Below are 18,420 nucleotides of genomic sequence, written 5' to 3' on the forward strand. Positions count from 1 at the left end.
TTCCCGCTAGAACCTAAACCCCTCCCCTCTACTCACTCTCCTTCCTCCTCCCTCCTTCCTCTACTGCTAATCCTACCTCATCTCCTTTTTGCTAGCTTCTCTCCTATTCCTCACTTAGCTTATTCCCATAAAATTCCACTCTCTTCAGCATTCCCTCTACTTCGTACCTCCTTTCTCACCCCTATAGCTCCTTCTACTAAGTCTTTCCTCTATTTCTTTTTGCCTTATACCTATAACTATTCTCCTCCAACTCTTTCTTCTACTATTACCTTATAACTGCCATTACCTCTCTACTTGTAAATATGACCCCATACTTACCCACCATGTTGATATTCTTAGCATTACTTTCTACCTCCCTTTATTCTTCTTACCTTCTTACCTTCATCGAACACCCACTCAATAACTGGCCAGGCTATATAAATAAACATACATCCAGCATCCACACTTCTCTTACCTCATTCTTAAATTCTACTTCCACCCCTAGCTTTCACCTTCCTAAATTCCATAGGCAATCTCACCTCACCTATACCTTACCCTCTCATAAAAAAATGAAACAACTAACCCTTCTTAAAAGCAACTTCACATACAAACCAAATACTCCAACCTTACAAGACGGTGACATCCATCCCAACCCTGGCCCTACACATCCCTCCCCAAAAGTATCTAGGCCTAACTACAATAACACCCTTCTCATAGGACATCTAAATATACGAAGTGTAAACAACAAAGTACCCTACTTACATGCCCTCTTAGACACTCACCACTTTGATATTCTGTGCCTCTCAGAGACTTGGCTAAAGCCAGCCACCAAAGACATTGAGATTATTCCCCAAGGCTATAATTTATATAGGCTTGATCGTTCTAAACGTAAAGGTGGTGGAGTGGCAATTCTCTTTAAGAACCATCTTAACATCTCCACCCTCCCAGCCTGTCCAACCCAGGATGTTAGAGCTGAAACCATCATCGCTAAACTCCAATTAAATACACAAAAAGCCCTTTACATCATCTGCATGTATATACCTCCAGGCAACAATATACCCATCTTAGAAGACTTTCTCTGTTGGGTTTCCACTAACTACCCCCAAGAAACTATAATTCTGGGTGACTTCAATATAGACTGGAATACTATTAATAGTGAAAACCCCACCTGTCATATAAACCTACATGGTTTTACTCAATCTATTACCACTACAACAAGGCTTAATAAACTAAGTAAGAAACATAGTATCTTAGACTGGATACTCATAAACAAAGCCAATGTCTCATACAAAGTAGGAACAATGCCCAATGACCTTAGTGACCACTGCCTAACCTTTATCTCTAGAGAAAAGACTGACTATCAAAACCTCCCTAACACTAGAATAATACGCTCTACCAAACACTTTAAAACTGACTCATTTCAAAATGATCTCAAAACATGCAACTGGAACCTCTTGAAATCACTTCCTCTTAATGAAGCAGTATCATTCTTCAACTCAACCTTCCTTTCCATCTTGAATAAACATGCCCCTGAACGCTCTATTAGAATGAAGTCTAATATAGCCCCATGGCTCTCTAAGGAAACAAAGAAATTAATTCATACTAAAAATAAAATTTGGGCCAAATGGAGATACCATAGAATCAGCTCTGATTTTCTTCACTTTTGCCAACTTAGGAATCTTACAAAAAAAGCTATAATCTCTGACAAAAAACTACTACTGTGAACTTCAAGAAACCCATTTTAATAAACCCAAACAATTCTGGTCTTCTGTCAACAAACTCCTTTCACCTGGAACATCAAAAACTCCCTCCCCTCTAAACTCAGACCCAGATACCCCTAACCATACTGCAAACACTTTCAATTCCTTTTTTATAGAAACCATTCAAGCTCTTGCTAGACAACTGAACACCAATAACTTTTAACCTCCAAATAATCAAATTGACTCTCCCCACAACTTCACTCTTCATCCTATCTCTACCTCTTTCATCTACAAGCTTATTCTCAAACTGAAACCCTGCACCCCCTCTGCTGACAAACTCCCTTCTCTCTTTCTTCAAAAGGCTGCTAAACAGATTGCATACCCTATATCTATACTCATTAATAGGACGATCCAAGAGGGAACCATACCAGATATATGGAAAGTCTCTCATATTATCCCACTACACAAAGGTGGTAGCTCTATTGATTACACTAACTATAGACCTATTGCTCTTCTCTCACCTCTAGCTAAGATAATGGAGAAATGTATCCATCAGCAACTTGTTCAGTATCTCTCTTTAAACAACATTATAGCCAACTGTCAACATGGCTTTAGACCTCACCATAGCACCTCCACTGCCCTCCTTTCCTTTGTTGATACTATTAACAACTATCGTAACTCAATCTTTTCTCCTCTGCTCTCTTCATTGACCTCTCTAAAGCCTTTGACATGGTGAACCACTCTTCCCTCATTAATATCCTTCAATCCCTCTCATTTGATATCCTGGCTATTAAATGGTTTACTTCTTATCTAAGCAACAGACAACAAGCCGTTCTTTGGGACAACCATATCTCTTCCTTATTGCCTGTTTCTATTGGAGTACCACAGGGCTCCATTCTTGGACCACTTCTCTTCTCCCTTTACATAAACGATCTTAACACTGTAATCCCTCAAGCTACCTGCATCCAATACGCTGACGACTCCACTATTATTTGTTCAGCATCTACCTCCTCAGAACTACTCTCACTAACTCAAACTACCTTCAACACTGTAGAAACCTGGTTTACTAGACGGTACCTCCTCCTCAATGCTAAAAAAACTAAACTGCTCCTTTTCACTCCTACCACTCGAGCCTCCCATTAAACTTCAACATCTTGTCAAATGACACCACTGTCATCTCTCCTGACCTGACAACAAAACTACTAGGAGTAACCATTGATAACAATCTCACTTTTGATCAACATACTAACAACATCATCAAAACAGTTAACAAAAAAATAGGATCATTATACCGTATTAAGCCATTTCTCACACCTACTACCAGGGCTACTATCGCCCACTCCCATCTGATATCTACTCTCTTTTACGCATCACCTATCTTCACTAACCTTAAGAAGGCTAACCTAAATAAACTAGCAGTTTGTTACAATAGCATTGCCCGCTTTGCCACAGGTAACCCTTTCAGAACACATCACTGTCATAACCTAAAACTCCTAGGCTGGCTAGAGCTACAAAACTGTCTTATGATCTCACAACTTACTATTGCCCACAAGATACTTTACCAACCTGATAACACCCCTATACTCTCTAAACTTTTAATCCCTTATAGTAATCTTACCTCCCTTGATCTTCTTCTAAACTCATGACCAAATCTGTAAAATCTCATAACTTAGCTGGTGACTCTCTGTTCACTAATACTGTAGGTAGGACATGGAATCTGCTACCCACAGATATTACTCTAATCTCTTCCTTACCACTCTTCAAACAAAAAATCAAACTGTACTTCCAAAATCACTGGCTTTGTTCGTGTAGGACTCCTGACTAACCTTTTTATTCCCCCCTTCTCTACCTTAACTACTTACTGTCTTATTAGCTACACATACACTTACTTTTTTTTTCTTGCCCTGTTGCTCTCCTCTTATGCTCTGACTCACTCCTCCTTTCTCTCCCCTGCCCTCATTTCCATTCTTCTTTTTTCTTCCCCTTCTAGACTTTTGTTTCTCTCTCTTCTATTTCTACATTAATCCCTTCTAATCTCTTGTTTTACTTCTTTCTCTCCGAATTAATGAAACTAACTGCTAATCTTTAGCATTTTATTTTGTGATGCTACTACTGACCTAGTGTATTTTGTGTGTGCCTTAAATATTTGTTGTTCTTATTACTAAATGTATATTCTTATTGTACTTAAATTTTTATTAATATGTCTTGTAGTTTAGTTTTATGTATGGAGCTTTTCTCCCCGGGCCTCTACTGAAAATGGACATATATCCAGCTAGACTAGCCCGGTAAACAAATGTAAAATAAAATAAAATAAATAAATGGATTTCATTGTATCATAGGTCTAGAAATGAAATAAGTTTCGACTACTTTATCCTGTTTAGATTTGTTGCTGCTGCTGCTGTGGAGATCGTATAAGAATTATATTTCCCATGGAACAAGACTATGCAATGCAATGTGTTTTAATATGACGTGTCTGTATCCATAGATTAACTTGACTATATCTAAAACTGTGCTAACACAGTTGTGGCCTACTGGGTACCAGGAACAATGTGTGGTGGTCTTGCTGAAAATTAAAAATTTTTGGATAAATTCAATAGAATGGTATCATCTGACTAGTGATGTTCATTTGTTGCTAATGTCAGTGGGTCAACAGGTGGCATGTCAGCTTTGATGCTGGAAGGTCAGAAGATTATACGTTCTGCTCCAACATCAGGTGCTTGGATCCATTTTACAATACTGACATTATTAAATGAGGACAAACGTGCAGTACTGGGAAAGGGGGTGCTGCACTCTTATGGTGCTGTCCTTTGGATGACATGTTAAGCTGAGGTCTCATCTACCTAAATTGGTGGTAGAGCACATGGATGTAGTAAAAGATCCCATAATCTGAGCAAAAAGAAAAGGGTACCCTATCAGAAATGCAGCAATAAAATCATATGTACACACTCTGTAGCAATATATTGTGCTTGTAATCATAAAAGTAGTCTCTAGAACCAGTTTTCCCATTTTGGGGGGACATTTATTTACTAGGGTATTCCCAGAAAATTGCTTTCTTTGAACAAAATGAGGAGAGTAACAGAAAATTAATCTATTTGCAGCCATGCATATCCAAAGTTCCATTTAATACAATTTTATTATTGCTTCCTATACAGCTTTTTTCCACATTAGTCAGCAGAACACACAGTACTTATAGATATCATTTTTCCCTTTAAAATGCTTCAACATACAGACATGGATAGTTTTGTCTCTGTCTTGCTGGGCAACAGCACATATTTCTTTTCAGGTTTCAGTGACACCCAGACTGCCTTAATATTTCATATGTAACTTCTTTGGAATTTTTTTTTTCTGAACCCTGTCTAATCCCAGAGGTCACAAATCTGATTTCCCCAACAAGCTGTGCCCAAGATTTACTAACTGAGGCAGTTACTCTCAAATAGTTGCAATGTAAAGTAGCTTCTCCTTGATTTGTCTTATTGAGATCCACAAAATTTTCTTTTCTGTTCTATGACTCACTGTTTAGCATGCACAACATTACATAATAAGCAGTGTGCTTCCAAGGCTCCACAGTCACTATATCACATAGCACCCCTTCCCAAGCATAGAACCACTGGTTCTAGCATTGTAGAGTGGGATGTGTGCCAGCAAGAACCTATAAGTACTCAAGTAACTGTGGCCTGAGTAGTGATAAATTTTAAAATTATACAGCTGGAGAATCAAAGTCCAGATGGATGATTTTGTATTGGAGTCCTTATCATGATAGTGTCTTTGTAGTGGGTATGGTAACTGACAAATACACATTCCCTACCTAAAAATAGTAATTTAGGATGGTAAAGTATTGTTCTGTAGCTGAATGTCTATCAATATTGCTAAGCTTTCAATTTATACAACAGAGGGGATGCCCATCTTCATCTATGGTCTTGAGATAAGATTGTACCTACATCTACCTTAGAAACATATTACTTGAGAAATTCTGGAGCTATTAGTATGTTCTTAGTATGATGTATGTTTTAGTCGTCTAAAGGCTTGTTGTGCTTCAACTGCCCACTTAAAACTCAGGGGTGCCATACCCTCAGTTGGGTCAGTCAAGGTGCAACCAACAGTAACAAACGTTGCATTAAATTTAAATAAAAGATAATCAGGCCTTAAAAAAGACTTAACCTTTTTCCTAGTTGTTTTCCTAGTGATTGGCCAGTTTTGTACTGCTTCAGCCAAATATAGGTTCATAGGTTGGTACAAGGCTATCGGCCCTAGGGCCTATACAAGCCTAGCCATAACAATTCCCTGACTATTTCATCCCACAGTATTTACTTCCCTGGATCCCTGTCTAGCAGGGTGACTGACATGATCCCCAGTGTGAATTTCCTATCTCCCATCCAATCATCAAGGTTCCATTTGAAGATGGCCAAAGAGGCGCTCTGCTTGACATGTATGGGCAGTCTATTCCAGAGTCTGGGGAGTCTCTGGGTCAGGAACCTATCCCTCCAGCATGTTTTTTTCATTGTGATGACAAGGTTTATATCCCTGGATCTTGTGTCTCTGAGGGATTGGGATTTCTTTAAATGTAGCATGTCCAACAGCTCTGGGTTTGACATGGCCTTGTATGTTAAGCAGAGATCGCCTCTGAGTAGACGATATGTGACAGAGTATAGGTGGAGTTGTTTTTAGATGGTCAGCATAGGGCATCTGCTTTAGGCCTATGATTCTTTTAGTGAGGCATTTCTGCGGCCTTTCCAGTTGTTGCAGATGTCTTGAGAGGTACATATAAAACGGGGCATTGTATTCTATAATGGGTCTAATGAGGGATGAGTACAGTGGGACAGTGACCTCCTTTTTTCTGGATGAAAAGCTCTTAGTGATGAGGTGTACCATATAGAAGGATTTCCTGACTGTTGTGGCGATGTGGTTATTGAAGGTGAGACCACTGTCCACCTGTGTCCCTAAGTCTCTTATTACACTTTTAGTGTTTAGTGTACTGCCACCTATGTGATAATTCATGGGTACATGTTTTTTTCCCAAAGGAGATAACTATGCATTTCTTGGCATTGAGCTTGAGCCCATGGCTCTGGCACCAAGCATCTGTTTCTGTAAGGCCCTTTTGTAGACTATCCACATCATTTGGGGATTCAAAATGGCTCCCAGTTTGCAGTCATCTGCGAACTTTGTTAGCCAGAGTCCCTTAGTGTTGGCCTGTACTTCAGAGAAGTAGATGCCAAACAAGAGCGGTCCCAGGACTGAACCCTGAGGTACTCCACTTGTCACTTGTCTGGAGCTGGATTTGGAGTCAGCTACATTTACAGTGGGGGTTCTGTCAGTAAGCCAGTTGTCAACTTATCGAGTGACGTAGGGATTAATGCCCAGCTTAGTAAGTTTATCTATGATTCCAGAGTGGGGGATGGTGTCGAAGGCCTTGGCGAGGTCCAGATAGGCTGTGTGGACCACCATACCCTTGTCCATGGCTCTGGAGACTGATTTGAAGAAGTCAATCAGGTTCAGGAGACAGGATTGGCCCTTCACAAACCCAAACTGCATGGGGTCCAGTGTTTGAAGGTTGGCAATGTCTTTGTTTATAAGTTCCATGATAATACGTTCCATGGCCTTGCAGATCAAGCTCATCAGACTGATGGGGTGGTAGTTCCTGGGATCCAAGGTGGATCCCCCTTCTGGAGTGGGATAACTGTAGCTGTGCACCATTCAGTGGGCACAAAGCCTGAGGTGAAGCTATGATTAAATATGACACGTAGGTGAGGTGCCAGTTCATTTTGTAGTTCATGTAGTACACAGCCTGGGATGTCGTCTGGTCCCATGGATGCTGTATTCTTAGCTTTGGAGAGTGTGTTTTTTACCTGTGTGGCCATTATTACCGGAATTTGGCAATCTTTCAGTATTGAGATGGGCCCTTTAGGGGGTGAGAGGGGCATGACATTTGCACTGAATTGATCTGTCAGGATATTGGCAATATCCTTGGGATCAGTATATTTAATGCCATTCTGTTGTAGCTCAGAGCAGATCTGAGCATTGCCATTTAGATTCTTGACATAGCTATAGAATGCCTTGTGGTTGTCTTTGGAATCTTTGGCAATTTTATTTTCGTAACTAGCTTTGGAGGATTTTATGAGAGATCTCAGCTTCATATTGAGGATGGTAAGGGAGTTTTTTGCATCCAGGGATTTTCCTCTTTTCTGCAACAGTTTCTTCCTTTTGTTGTAAAGTTTGTTTATGGCAAAGGACCACCAGATTGGCTTCATTTTTTTTGAGGAGAGTGTCTTGGTTCTATTGGGGATGGCACGATTCATGCACGAGTGGATGTGCTTGTACAGTGCCTTAGTGTAGGATTCAGCAGTCGAAGTTCCTGTCTGCATGGGTGTCATGAAGTTTGTCACTTCTGACTTGAGTAGCATGAAGTTGGCTTTGGAAAAGTTTTTTATGAAGGTTTCCTTACTGGGGGGTGGGATGTGGATGTCAAGGGTGATTAGCTTTATGATCAGACCTGACCAATGAGGGGGTGACTGTAGGTGTGGAGCATTGATTTCCCATGTTGGTAATGACCAGGTCTAGGATATTGGAGACCCTGGTGGGAGTAAGGATTAGTTGATCCAGGGTGTTGGAATTTATGAATTCCAAGAACCGTTGGGCAAAGGTGTTGGTACATGAGTAGTTTTCCCAAATAATGGCAGGGTAGTTGAAATCACCCAGTATTAGTGTGTTTGGTTATATCTTAATATATTCCAGTAGGTTTAGAAAGGTGTAGTGAAAATCTTGGGGCATGGTGGATGATCTGTAGCAAGCTACAATTTGGATTGCAGTCTTACCTAGTGTTAGTTGCAGCTGGAATATTTCAGACACATTGTGTTGGGCAACTAGCCTGGTGTTGTGAATATCCTTGGTGAATATGTGAATATATATATATATATATATATATATATATATATATATATATATATATACATATATATACATATATATATATATATATCAAATCAGCAAAACTGAATGCAGTATTAAAATTGTTTCTGTTGACAATTCATCAGGAGAAAATGGTATTAATTATGGGGTTTTATGGTAATTTGTCTATAAATGACAGACAATATTTTCTGACTATTCTTTAAAAGTGGTTAAATTTTGGTATCCAAGAAAAAATGATGTCAGTACATTATCAGGTTTGTTTGGAAAAATAAAGCGGGAATCATGTTTGAAGTATCGTAGACATTTCATTTCTTGTAGTTGTGATGAAAATGATGCAGTTACACAAAGACTGTTAAAATTTGTTGAAAGAATATTTCGGATACAGGAAAAGCAGACAAAGGAGATTTTAATGTTAATGAAACAGATGGTAGACTGGATAGTGAAAGGATAGGATGGAAAGATGGGTTCATGTCACACTGAAAAAAAAAATTCAATAATGTTTGTCATTAGTAGTTATAGAGAGTTTTAAAGGTATAAGGGACTGGGTGGGCCTCATTCAAATATTCAGAATATGATAAAATGGGGATTAAGCAGTACATAAATGCATGGACTTGGGAACTGAAAGAAGTTAGAACAGTAGTTAAACAAGAATACCTATGAGGGGGACATTTAAGTTATAAATGCTGTTGAAAATTGTCAGATGAAATCTTATATGGTGAGAAAAGAGGTTCTGGTGGGGTGACTTTACATACTGATGATTTGGTTTTAATAGCTAGGAAAGGAAATTGGATTGGGGAACTTATTTTTGGATGTTTAAGGATGTTGGAGTTAGGGTTGAGTCTAAATAAATAAAAATCTAAAAGAATAGTGTTCTACAAATGAGGTGTATATTTTTCTTTGACTTCATAATTTTCGGAATTTATTTTGGAAAACATGAAGTACAGTCTTAGTGGGAGAGAAACAGGTTAACAAAAGTCTAGATTTGCTTAAAAATAATGGTAAGCCAATCCATCCAACTTTTGACACGAGGAACACAAGTCTGCAATGTTGTATTACATTTATATATTATAAACTTCAGTACTTTGGGCAAGATATATATGCTGCAGCAAATCATCATACACATTTAAAGAATACAATCTCAGTGACAAGCAATTAAAATATCTAAATTAGTAATTAGGGAATTCACAGAAATTATAACAACTAGAAATTGAAGTCAAATTGTATGAGGACATCACACAAACAATATATAAAGCAATAATACAGTATACTGAGCTAACATAGTACAAAGGGAAGTACTTCATAAATAATTTATTCCGACCTGCCATGCAAGTCATACAAAGATGCTACATGTTCTTTTGCCATATGGCAAAACATGTGCAGTAGCTTGTGCTTCACAGCTCCTGTCACATCTAATTAAGCCCTGTTGGAGGGCTAGAGTGTATCTGTCTGCCTAAAATGTAGCCATTTCTTCCAACAAACAGTAAAAATCAAAGATAAAATAAAATATAAACCAAAATAAGGCTTCTCCTACTAGACATTTACACAGGAATCACAAAACTGCAGAGGATGGTTTAAAATGAGCTTCTTCACTGCACTGACAAAAATGTTAAGCACGCCTGGTTTATGAAAAAGTGCTGTAAGAGTAATCATTGTCAATACATCATAATCTAATTTAATATTTTTTGTTGTGTCAAGTTCTTTCAAACTGAATAATTGCTTTGGCTAATTAAAAAGTATAATCTCCATTTAATCTGCAGCAGAAATACTAACAATGTATAAAAATAAGTTTAGTTCATAGAAACATTCAGTTGCACTCTACAATGCTTTTAGTTCAGAAATGAATGTTAAATTTCCAGGGAAACCTCCAAAATTCGCAGCATGCCCTGTAATGAATATTTTTGTTATCTTAGCTTTAGAACAAGAAAGACAGGCTAACTTTATACGAAACACAGAGATGGATATCTATTGCCATCTACTGCATAAGTTATATATTACAGCTAAATGTGAGCTATTGAATAAAATAGCCCATGAATTACCAAACAATAAAATGTGCTGTGCTACAAATGCTATAGTGTCAACTTTGTTAATATAACTCTCATAATTAATGGTTTATTTAAATTATGAAATGTTTGCCAGAAAATAATAAATATTGTGTAAGGTTCATTGAAGTTTGCAGAAAAAAAGAAAAATCATTTCTGAGAATGCCTTGAATTTTCACTTGTATAATTGTGTGTAAAATAGGGCGGCCATGGTGGTGCAGCAGTTAGTGTTGCCGCCTCACAGCAAGAGGTCCTCCGGTTCGATCCTCGGCTGGGGTGCCTTCTGTGCAGAGTCTGCATGTCCTCCCTGTGGTTGCGTGGGTTTCCTCCGGGTGCTCCGTTTTCCTCCCACATCCCAAAGACATGCTGTAGGTGGATTGGACACTCTAAATTGGCCCTAGGCATGAGTGCGTGCATGTGTGTGCCTTCTGTGGAAGGTTGGGTGTCAGGGTGGCAACTCGACACCGTAAAACTCCACTGCCATTCATGAGTGGACAAGTGATCTGCTGTGGCGACCCCTGACCAGGAAAACCTGGAAGAAGAAGAAGAAGAAGAAGAAGATATTTGCGTGTAAAATATGAAATGTCATTTTAGTAAGTTATTGAGGACAATACTACCTATATGGGTTTTGGAATTTTCAGGTGATTCAGATATTTCACAGATAATGTGCATATGGATACCATCATTTTACTTATGATTTTAAGTAATTTATATGATTCAGTTGCTAGCTTGTATGATTAATTAGACTGTGTTTTTTAAGGTAGCACTAATTTTAGATTCATGGCTATACATCATTAAGCATGGGAGTAACAAAAATATGTGAACATTGGTAGCATTGCAGCATAGTCACTGCCACAAAGACTAGAAAATAGCAAATGTGATTTTTTTACATAAAAATTGAACCATTTCATGGGCATGGAAAGATACTGCTCATCAGAGCTTCTTTTTATGACATATCTTTAGTAATTTAAGTTAAATTTAATTTAAGCTATAGTAGGTAATTTTAAAGACCCCTACTATATAGTTTGACAATTTGCATTTGCAAATAATTTTTAACATCTGTGTTTTAGAATATCAAAAGATATATTTTTTACCCTGTTCTATTTTTTTGTATGGACATCTGTTAATTTGCTCATGTATTGCCCTGCACAAATCATTTTCAGCTGTCATTCACAGTAACATTTTTATACTTAAAACTATATTGTCGGTTTGATTATATTAAACTATGTGTGCTCTATTGATTGACAACACCAGTTCATTAATGGTCTTAATGGCAAATACTTATGCCCTGTTCCTCAGCATATGGGACAAAGAAACTCTGTCAAAATGGAAGACAAAGACAGAAACACTAAGAAGGTAGTCATCAGACTACAATCAGAAGAGACTCCAGCAGTAACCTGCTCACAAGTCCACAGATACTGAAGGCAGATGGAAGGAGTACTTCCAGCAGCTTCTGAATGAAGGCAATCCCACAGAATCTGTGATGACTGTGCAGGCAGAGCTTCATAGGTTCATATGTTAATAGGTGTATAGTAGACTAATGGCCACTGGGGCCTTTATAAGCCCAGTCATACAACACAAATGTATCTCATGAGTTATTGTGCCTTAGAGGTTATTTTAGGTTAGGGCATGATTTAATGGTTGCCTCTATCAATCAGAGACACAGGTGTCAAACCTGGCATGAAATTCTGATTTCCCATCCACTAGTCAAGGTTACAGTTGAATAGCGTTAGGGAAGGGCTCTGCTTCACATGGATGGGAGGCCTATTCCAGAGAATGGGGATTCTCTGAGATATGTACATGTCCCTCCAACATGTCCTATTTAAGATTCAAGCAAAGATTTAATCCTGAGATCTAGTAGCTCTGGTGCTATTCATTTTGCAGATATGGAAACTGTACAGCAGAGCAGGTTCCAAGGATGCCTTGTATGCCAGTTATAAATCGTCTGCTATCTTCATAGGGCTTTGAGGTGATCTGCATAGGACATTGTGTTTAGTCCTTTTATTCTTTTTGTGAGGAACCTCTGTGAATGTTACATGTGCCTGGCCAGGTACATACCAAAGGGGGAATTATACCTCAATGACAGGTCTGATGAGGGCTGATACAGTGCCACGATGACCTCCTTGGATCTAGATGACATGCCCTTACTTATAAGTTGAGTGACATAGAATGATTTTTCATACAGCCTTACATGTTGGTCAAAAGCCAGGTTACTATGTATATGAGTCCCCAAATCTCTGAGTAGTCAGATCTGGATCCAGCACTAGAGGACCAAGTTGGTCATCTAGAGCCCACTTGCTAGGAGTGGGCCTACTTGCTGAGGGACTGCGGTAGCATTGTCACCTCACAGTAAGACGCTGACCGGTTCGACTATCAGCTAGAGTGTATTCTGTGTGGATACATGCATGAATGGGCGTACCTTCATTGAAGGTTGTGCATTAGGGCTGGCAACTCAGCACATAAAAATCAACAGCCAATCATTAGCGGACCGGAGTTCCGCTGTGGCGACCCCTAACCGGGAAAAGCCGAAAGACACTGATGTGTTTTTGTTTTTAAGAGCATTCTTCTTTAAGAACCTTCTGCGTTCCATTGCACATACCTCTTCCATCTGTGTGTGTTGTCACACAGACCTCTTGTTCTTCCATCTCTGCACGCATGGAATTTAGATACAAGAAGACATTTGTATTGCTGCTTCTGTGGAATGCCTGGGCGGATTCTACTAAAGCAAGTAAGGTTCCCTTTCCTTGTGTGTGTGTGTGTGTGTGTGTGTGTGTGTGTGTGTGTGTGTGTGTGTGTATGTGTGAGAGATACCCCACTTATGGATAGCAAGTGATTAGTTAATTTGCTCAGCCACAGAACCTGTACACTGGTTACAGGAAACAAGAGCCTGAGTCCTCTACCTCAACCACCAAGCTGTTTAAAAAAAAATCAGGTGTGAAAGAGTTGAATTTCAGATGCATTTTCAAGGAGTTGAGTGTCAAGTGCATTTTTCAAGGAATTAAGTTTCAAGTGCATTTACAAGGAGTTGAGTTTCAAGTGTATTTTTAAGGAATGGTGAGCTTCAAGGGAAGAGAAGTTCACTGCTGATAATGCTAAGTCTTTTTACAATGTGTAACTGTTTTATTTTGCAAATGGTATTATCATTGTCCTAAAGACTTTAAAGGTATTGCTAGTAGCACAATAGGTAGCCTACTTGCTTTTGATACAGAAGGCTGTGGGTTCTACTCCCACAGCATATACATAGATTTCTGATACTGTGTTGTGAGGTGGGATGCTGCAGTCCTGAGTATGTCCTCCTTTGGAGGAGATGCTTAGCAACTATGAACCTGTTGTCCATTTGCATCCATTTTTAATGTAACACAAGCAATTTTTTCTTCAAGGGCACCAGGCACTGAATTTGTACATGAAACACTGAAATATAAAGTTGTTTGACACAGCATCCTCTTCATTAGTTACATATCTCTTTAATGTGGGATTATTTAGATTACTTTTACTTCTAACGAGATTGTGCATATTGACTGATTGTAATGACAGAAGCTTGAGTAGACTTTTATAATGGAAATGTTCTGAATTAGGCAGTTTTGTCATTATTAGTTCATGCATTTTGTTTCATTGCTTACTGGAAAAATTTTCAAAACTACAAATTTAAAACATGCTCTAACAAATAGTGCTGTATTATACAAGGAATATAATTTAAAACAATTAGGAAGGTGAATCAAAGAACAGATGCATGAATGCATGGACCTAAAAATGTGTGCAAGGGGCTTATGATTTGAAAACAGCCCAAAGGTATACATTAACCGCCACTGGCCAGATGCATTTTCTTTGAATGTGGGTTGCAATGCTGTTTCAATGAATGTGAGTTGCAAGGGCAGAGAAGAAGTTTTAAAACTGTGTCAGTTTTCACTGTGAAATTGTATTGCTTTGTTTAGCAAATGTCTATCAGTTTGTGCTATAAAATTTGAAATAAAAGTTTTAAATTAAATCTAAATAATCATTATAGAAGTAAAGCAGAAAACAGTATGCACATCTAGGGGTTTGAACAGTGTTTATTGTAACTGAGGAGAAATAGCCAAATAATGGGACACTTGAATGGCTGCTGTGGGGGGGGGGGGTGTATGGGGGGGGTGCAATCCATTACCCTGCCTAGGGCCCCATTTGACCATGATATGGCTCTAGACTACGGTGTCTACTTTTAGTGGTGTTTTATCAGTAAGGTATTTTCCCTGAGTGGCCAACTTCCCAAAAGTTATTACTATGCATTTCTTGGCATTGGGTTCTAAGCCATGGCTTTGGCACCAGTCATTTGTCTGTGGATCTCCCTGCAATATGTTAGTATCTTGGGGGGGGGTTCTATGATTGCTTCTAGCTTGCAATCATCTGCAAACTTATTAAGCCAAAGGCCCTTGACATTGGCTTTGACTTCTGAAAAATAGATGCTGAAGAGGAGCGGACCCAGCAGATCCCTGGGGAAGCCCACTGGTGACCAGCCTCTTTGTGGAAGTGGTCTCTCCAATCCTAATTTCCTGCTTCCTGTCTGTGAGCCAGTTGGCTATTTACTGAGTTACATACGAGTTTATGCCTAGTTCCAAGAGTTTGTTTACAATGTCTGAGAAGGGGTATGCCTTAGGTAGGGCAAGATAGGCAGTGCATATCATTTTGTCCTTATCCATTACCTTGGTGACTTTCTCAAAGAAGTCCCCCAGATTCACTAGGCTTGACTTGCCTTTGACAAAACCAAACCTGGTTGGATTCAGTGTCTGAAGTTTTCTTCTGTTACTGTTAATCATTTCCATGATAATTCTTTCCATGGCTTTGCATACGAGACTACTCAGACTAACGTGTCTGTAGTTCCCAGGATTCATTGATGGTCAGCCCTTGTGCAGAGAGATGATCACTAAAGTCTTCCATGGCACAAAGCCTGTGCAGAGGCTATGGTTGAATAGTGCCACCAGTGGTCCTGATAGGTCATATTTCAGGCTATTTAGGATGCATCCTGAGATATTATCAGAGCTCATCAAAGCTGTGTTCTTGGCCTTAGAGAGTACATCTAAAATGTGCTCCCTACTGATAACTGGAGAGATTATGTTAGCTGGTATTTTCTTGGGATGGCTGAGGGTGAGAGCGAAGGTAAAGTTGAAGCTGAATTTGTCAGCCAGAAGATTTGCTATATCTTCCGGGTCCATGAACGTGGCTTCATTTACCAACAGTTTGACACACTGTTGTGTGCTGCTTCTGAGGTTTTGGACATAACTAAAGAAGGCCTTATGGTTACCCTTGACTTGGGATGCTATCTTTACCTTACAATTTGCTTTGTTGGACTTAATTAAGTCTCTTAGCTGTCTATTCAGTTTGAGTGTTTTTATTTAATTTAATTTTTTTTTTGATGTTACACTTCCTAATTTTAACCATGATGTTTTTTTTCTTTTGTTGTGCAACTTGTTTAATTTTGGATTTCACCAGGGAGGTTTATTTTTTGAGTTAGTTTTGGGCTTACTTCTGGTAGGCTTTCAGTCTATGCAGTCATTGAAATGGCTATACAGAGCTTCTGTGAATAATTCTGCACAGGTTGCTGTGTTACCTGGGTTTGGAGGGGCTTGAAATTTTGATAAGGTATCAATTAATAAAAGGTAGTGTACCTTGGCATAGTTTCTAACTGTTACAGGGTTTGATGGTGTTATAGAAATGATTCTTATCTCAAAGGAGACTGTTCTGTAGTCTAACCTTACTGAAGAGGACATGACATGGGGGGGGGGGTCAGCATTCTCCCACATTTGTAAGCAACAAGTCCAATATGTTTGTAACTGTAGTAGATATATGTACTAACTTGTTCAGGATGTTTGTGTTTTTCAGTCTATGAATCTCTGTGTCTGAAAACCTGGGGTTATGTAAGATTCCCAGTTTATAGATGGATAATGAAAGCCCCCTATAAGTATGATATTTGTTTAATTGATGAGTGTCTCCAATCATACCTCTCATCCTCTTAGTGCAAGAAATCTGGACAAAGCCTGACAAAATGGGGGTGGGGGGCAAAGGCCCAAAAATAGGGACATATCTTAAATATTCTTCTTATAAACATACAGTTGCTAGAGTAACAGGGTTTGTTTTAACATACATTTTATGACAAATTTAAAGACTGAAACTCAAATGTATGTCATTATTTAGTGACTTCATCATTATCCCAGTGATTTGCCAGAAAATACAAATGTTATAGGGAACAGACCAAAAATATGAACCAAAAATATGGATATTCTCTGAAAATCTCTACGGTTGAGAGGTATGTCTCCAATAGGTCTGAGTATCAGCTATGTGTTTCAAGAGACATAGAGGGTGACCTATAGCTGGATAGGAAATAGTGTAGGACTTTGTCTGTAGTAATCTGGACATGGAGGAGCTCCAGCATTTCATCCTGTTTAACTAGCCTAGAGGTATGCTTGTTATTGATGTAGATCAAGACACCTCCACCTTTAGTCCCTGGCTGTGTAGTTCTTGGTCTAAATTTGCAGAAGGTACTGTAGCCTTGCACTGCCAAGGTACTCTCTGTGCCTTTAAACCATGTCTCAGTAACTGCAAAGATGTCCGCATTCTCCAAAGTGAGAAGCTCTTGGGAGAGTGGAGCTTCTTGTTTAGACTCCTGGCATTGAGCAGCAACACCTTTAGATTTCCTTGGGTAGATTTTGTTATGATGAAAGGTTTCTCAATTTCCATTGCCTGAAAAGTGCTCTGTGGAACAGGAAAATGTTTTAGCCAATATTTAAAAGTCTAGAGGGACAGGTGCAGACCATCCATGGCAAAACAATGTGGTTTGTTTACCATGTCCTCTCACACGGACAAATATTGTATCTCCCCAGACTGACACCAAAAACTCCATAATATCTCTCTTCATATAGTCTAGCGAGGTACATCTCAGGTCATTTATACCTATATGGACTATGACTGAATCATACTGATACCTGTAGTGTAATGATTTGAATGTATGTGTAATTTGGTGGATCCTGGCCCCTAATAGGCAACTGACCATTATTTTATCCTTGTTCAGCCTGGTGAGTGGGGCAACATTATGTTGTATAATGGAGTCCCCTTTGCCTAGAGTCCTGGGTAGTGTGTTACCTTGCCTTATGGGCTTGGTAGTTGAGGCTCCATTGGGGATGGCTGTATGTACAGTGCTTGCTATTTTTGTTTAGTGCTTTCAGGTTTGTAGAGGATAATTTTTGCAGGTGAAATGTCTGAGAGGTCTTTGGGATTTGCAAAGACTGCATTTAAGTGCCTCAGCATAAAAAGGTCTATGTGTAAGGTACATACTATGTATGGTGAGTGCAGTATGTGTGTTTCTGACAACCACATTGTTATTATGAGTGTATGTATGCAAGAGTTTTGCTTCCAGAGACATTGTATAAATACAGCTCTCACAAACCATGTTTGTTTCTTTGAGGATTAAATAGCTGTCAGTGAACATTAGACAATTGTGACAATGTCTCACTATTACCATATCCTCCACATTGACTGTGGAGAAATTCAGAGTGCATATCCAAGATGACAGGTCCTTTATTGGATAAACTACCATGGTGCAGTACAAGAAGGGTTAATAGTGGCCTGACCAAGGTTACTTTTAGGGCTACAGACTAGACTAGGCTATATAATACTAAATTCAAGGGGCAGTGCCACTCAGTGTGCAAACTATCTGATCTCTGCTACTCAAGATGCAAAGTAGTTGCAGTAGACTCAGAGTTAAATGTCAGTTTCAGAGTTGTTTTTTAGGGAAAATGTATTTGGTTTCTTGGTGTCTGTATACATAGCAA

The sequence above is a fragment of the Protopterus annectens genome, chromosome 14.part0 (assembly GCF_019279795.1).
Source record: "Protopterus annectens isolate FY-2018-M chromosome 14.part0, PAN1.0, whole genome shotgun sequence".
Taxonomy (NCBI): Eukaryota; Metazoa; Chordata; order Ceratodontiformes; family Protopteridae; genus Protopterus; species Protopterus annectens.